The sequence below is a fragment of the Cannabis sativa genome, chromosome 4, assembly GCF_029168945.1.
Source record: "Cannabis sativa cultivar Pink pepper isolate KNU-18-1 chromosome 4, ASM2916894v1, whole genome shotgun sequence".
Taxonomy (NCBI): Eukaryota; Viridiplantae; Streptophyta; class Magnoliopsida; order Rosales; family Cannabaceae; genus Cannabis; species Cannabis sativa.
The window spans coordinates 63427423-63433209 of record NC_083604.1 but is presented as its reverse complement, the minus strand read 5'-3'; positions in this window follow the sequence as shown (position 1 = coordinate 63433209).

The following is a 5787-nucleotide window of genomic DNA, read 5'->3' as shown; positions in this document are numbered from 1 at the left end:
TGTATTGCCTTCTCTCTGCACCTCCATGCCTTTTCGTAACTCATTTGGATCCCGTAATCCTTGTGCATACTTTTTCTTATATCAGAGGGCAACTGATCCGAGCCGTCAGTTGTGAACTTATCCTTAATTAGATGGGCAACTATTACAGGTGATGCTTGACGGTTATCTTTTCCTCGAAGATCAAGGGAACATGTATGTACATTATGAAATGTACTCACCTCAAACATGTTAGAAAGTACGTTCTTCTTCGCTCTTAATCTCCACCCACAATCTGTATCCTTACATGTGACGTACCAAATATCAGTACCGGACTTCCTAACGTAGTAGTCAAACCCTTTCTTCATTGCATACAGGCCAACAACCATCTTTAAATGCTCTTTGTCTCTAAAAAACTTTCCCACATGTAACTCCCCGCCTGGTGTGCCACCCGTAGATATATAATGACTATGATCCTCGATGTCTTCTCTTGTATACATTTTCTCCTTGAATTTACCGTAACTTGTCGAAGAAGAAAATGGATCGCTCCATCCAGTCACATTGGTACCTCGAGCATCAGTAGGACCACTAATATCATTGGTCTCTTTACCATTATTAGGACCTGTATTGTCAGTAGTTCCTCTAGCATGACTGGTTTCTCCTGGACGACTACTACTAGTACCAGGTGCTTGGCAATTTTCTCTACGGGGAATTCTTTTCCGTGTCGGTGGCCTCGGTGGTATTTGGTACGATAGTGGAGTCAAGTTCAAAGGTACAGCAGCAGGGGCCTCTGTACCTTGGTCGTCTCTTACGCCATCATTACCCTCAACATAACATTCAGGGTCTGGACCATTAAAAAAACCATCGATGAACGGCATTTGTGCTACAATATCAGCACTCGGCATCATATTGTTTAATTCAGGTAATACATCTGCAACCAACACCTCTGGATTTGTTTCTGGACCAACAAAACTCCCAACCTCGCTACGATTATCCTTAACAAAACTTGGTGTGGGACTAGGATCGACGCAAACATTCTTCTTTAACAAAGTCACAAATAAAGGAGTAAATTCATCTGGCTTCTTCGCAAGTGTAGATAAAAAGTACCTTGCACGCTTATCATTTCCAATAACTTCAGGGCGATACTCAAAGCCTTTCTTGTACTTGTAATGTACTTCCAATTTCAAGTCATACTCCACTTTGTCGACATCCAGTTCTTCGTACAAAACATCAACCAAACCTGAGTAGCTTAGGTTTGGATCAATGTCAAATGTCAAATTGTCGCCCCATTTATAAACCCAATCTCTACCATCAAACTCCCAAACACCATTATACATAACACACGCATTAACAGTTGAACCTGTCACATATATTTAAAAAAACACAGTTATAATTTACAACAAAAATCTCACCGAAAAAAAATCTTAATTAATCATTAATAACAAAAAATAATAATTAATTGATAATAAAATAATAATTCATAATAATTCATAATTCATAATAAAACAATAATTAATAATTCATAATAAAAAAAATTAATAATTAAAAAATAATTATTAATTGATAATAAAATATAATTAATAATTATTACTCAAACCATAAAAAATAAACAATAATTAATAATAATTCATAATTTATAGTTAATAAAATAACTAAAAAAAAATAATTCTTAAAACATTAACTAAAATAATAATTAATAACTAATAATGATTAATAAAAAATAACTAATAACACAAATAATAAATCAATATTAAATAAATTAATAATAATAAATAAAAAATAATAATAGATTAAAAAAATAAAAAAAAAAATCCCGTAGGGTCCGATTGGTCCGACAATCGGACCCCACAAGGATCGGACCATATATTAAAAAATTTAAAAAAAAATAAAAAAAATTCAAAAAAAAATTGGGTCTGATGGGTCCGATGGTCCGACCATCGGACCCCTATGGGGACCATCAGACCCGTGTTCCAAAAAATAAAAAAAATAAAAAAAAATTAAGAAAAAAACATCGGACCCGAGGAGGGTCCGACCATCGGACCCAGTGATGGACCATCGGACCCGACGAAAAAAAATGCAGAAAAACAGCAAAATCCCAGTTTTCACATGCAGCAAAAATTATAACGGAAAAAATAGCAAAATAACAGCAACAATCCACAGATCAATCATCAAACACAACATTCTTAATTAAATATGACAACAACAAACAAGATTTAGAAAAAAAAAATTAATTACTTACCCATTGATGGAGCTTGTATGTGTTCTTGCTTCTAATGTGGTGGATTAGTGTGGTAGCTTGTAGTGTTGAAGGTTGTAGCTTTTAGTGATGAGTGAAGAGAAGAAAAAAAATTTGGTGGTTATGGAAGCTTTCGGGTGGGGATTTTGTTTGTTGAATTGATGAGAAAAAGGTTGGAGTGGGTAGATGTAGGTGGGGAGGGTATTATGGGAAAAATACAAAAAATGTCATATAAAATTAATTATGTATAGTATTAGTTTAGGGGAATAATTTATGGGTTATTTAAGCATGGAAATTCAAATTTCATATCTTAATACTACCAAAAACATAGAAACTAAATATGCATGTGCAACGTTGGCAACATCTTACGAAATATATCTATATTTTGGTAATGTTATAACAATTATTATTATTTAAGTAATTTGTAGTATAAATATTTAAGTTTAACTTTTAGTTGTAGATAAATAATAAAATTTAATTTTTTACGATAAATATATCTAAATTATATTTTTAAAACTTACATAAGTACCAAACCATTACGTATCAAGTTAATGGTCATGTGGTAGTTCCTGATTGATTTGGACAGGTCATTAAATTTTTATTTTTTATTTAACAATTAATTAAAATATACTAATAAAAAATAATACATGTATAATGACTGAATACTTCATAGTAGTAAGGTACCTACAGATATTTCAGAAATATAATTTAGGTATTATTGCTGTCAAAAATTAAACTTAAGTATTTATCTGCAACTAAGAGTTAAATTTAAATATTTACGCCGCAAATTATTTTTTTTTTTTATAGAATATAGTAATTTATTTTATTTAAATAGATTGATTTTTTTTTTTTTTGAATAAAGATTGAATTATCTTATTAGTTATTAAGGAATTATAAAATATATATATACTTCTCCTTAAAATCTTTACTTAGAATAATTGGGGGAAATAGTTAGTGTTTATATATTATAATCTGTTAATTTTATTACAAAATTTGAGATTTCATTTATTATATAAAAATTAAGTTTGCATATTAATTGGATGAATTATTACTCTATGTAAACACAGTTGTGTTGCTTCACCAATAATGATAGACTTAAAATTTTTATTTTGTAGGGGCTTAATTGTTATAATATTATTTATGCCTATATTAAATAAAAATTATAATTACTTTTAATAAATTTCATATTGGGTCCGTCCCTTATTTGTTAGACTTGGACTAATTAGAGCTAAAGCCTATTTTAATTGAAACAATTAAAAGAAAGAAAAAAAAAAAAAGGAAAGCAGTTGGTGGTATCATGAGCATAAAGAACAAGAAAGAAATAAAAAGGAAAGAAGAGAAAGAAAACTAGAGAGAGAAAGATGTTTTGCCACTTTGTATTGAAGATTAAGTGGTTGATTCTCATCCATTTTAGCTCAAATTTTTGGTGGTGAATCTTTGCAAGATGCTCTTCAAACCTACTGTTCCGATTTGGCGATTGTCCTCTCTAAGGTGCTCTTCTACAATATCCACTTGGTGAGACCCAAACTTTTTCTTTGTGTATCCATCTTTTTGAGATGACGATGATGATGATTGTATTAGTGATCCAAGATTGTTTAATCTTGATGTTGTTGTGAGCCTCTAGTTTTACTAGAGAAGAACTTTGTAATCTCATTATTGAACTTTGGTGATAGTGGATGATTTAAGCGGACTACGGTCCCGTGATTTTTTCACGCATTGGGTTTCTACATAAAAATCTTGGTGTCTCACTTTTATGCTTGATTTGTGTATTTATATTGTTTGTGGTGCTTTGGTTGATATTACTTATTGTGGTGTTTAATAAGTATCCCATTTTTGACATACAAAGAAGGAAAATATTTTGATTAATTACAATAGGTTTTTCCAACAAGTGGTATCAGAGCCAAGGTTGATTGGTGTTGGATTTTTGTGTGTTGAAAATTGATAAGTCAGATAGAATAGTGAAATTGAACTTATTAAACTATTCCTCTTGGAAGTAATTGATGGAAGATTTGCTTTAATGTAAAGATTTGTACAAACCTATTAAAGGTAGTGAGAAGCCGTCTAAGTTAGATGATAAGGAATGGGAAGTTCAACATAGAAAAGCCAGCCTATATTAGACAATGTATGGATATAAATCTTCATGAGCATGTCTCTAATGAAACCAGAGCTAATGTTGTTTGGAAAAAGCTAGAAAATCTCTTTGCCAAAAGAACGATTGGTAATAAAATTTCTCTACTTAGAAGACTTGTAAATTTGAAGTACAAGGATGGTAGTAGTATGGTTGAGCATACGAGTCAATTTCAGAGTCTTGCTAACCAGTTAGTTGCCATGAAGATTACTCCTCAGTTATTTACCTGATAGTTGGGAAACGTTGGTGATAACAGTTTCTAATTCCACGCCAGAAGGGACTTTGACTATGAATTTGGTCAAAGATAGTTTGCTTAATGAAGATGCCAGAAGGAAAACACAAGGTGAATCTTCTTCTTCTTCTGGGGCTCTTGTTACTGAAAAGCATGAAAGGCGGGGACGAAGTTAGACTAGAAATTAGGATGACTCTGGAAGAAGATCCAAGTCTTGAAAAGATATCAAGTGTTATCATTGTAACCAGTCAGGTCACTTAATAAGAGATTCCAGAATATTGAAAAGAGAGCAGAATCAAGGGAAGAAAAATGAGAAAAAGACTAATACAGTTTCCACTGAAGGTGATGTTGTCATTGTATGTGATGATGGGTGTGTTAGTCTTGCAACCCAAGACTCGAGTTGGGTGTGATTCTGGCGCTTCATTCCATGTTACTGCTCGTAGTGATTTATTCACTTCTTACACTACGAGTGATTTTGCCAATGTCAGAATGGGAAACAGTGGTGCATCAAAGATTGTGGGTATTGGAGATATTTGCTTGGAAACAAATATTGGTAGCCAATTGATTCTCAAAGATGTTAGGCATGTTCCAGACATTTTCCTTAACTTGATATCTACTGGAAGACTTGATGATGAGAGGTTCATAAATTGGTTTGGTGAAAGTAAATGGAAGCTCACCAATGGTTCTCTTGTAGTGGCGAGAGGAAAGAAAGTGAATACTCTTTATGTCATGGAAGCTAAGCTACACAAAGGATATATTAATGCAGTTCAAAAAGATGTAAACATTGATCTTTGGCACCAGAGGCTCGGTCATATCAGCGAGAAAGGACTTCAAACTCTTGCTAGAAAGCAATTCTTACAAAATTTGCAAGGTACGCCTCTTAAAATTTGTGATTATTGCTTAGCTGGAAAAACACATAGAGTTTCTTTTCATACACGTCCACCATCTAGAAGATCTAATGTTATTGATTTAATTCACACTGATGTATGTACTATGCAAAGTAGAACTCTTGGAGGTGCACTTTATTTTGTTACGTTTATTGATGACCATTCTCGAAAAGTTTGGGTTTTTGCTTTGAAATTTAAAGACCAGGTGCTCGATGCTTTCGAAAAACTTCATGCCAAAATTGAAAGAGAGACTGGAAGAAATTTGAAGTGTGTTTGAGCAGATAATGGTGGTGAGTATAGGGGTCCATTTGAATACTACTGTAGACTC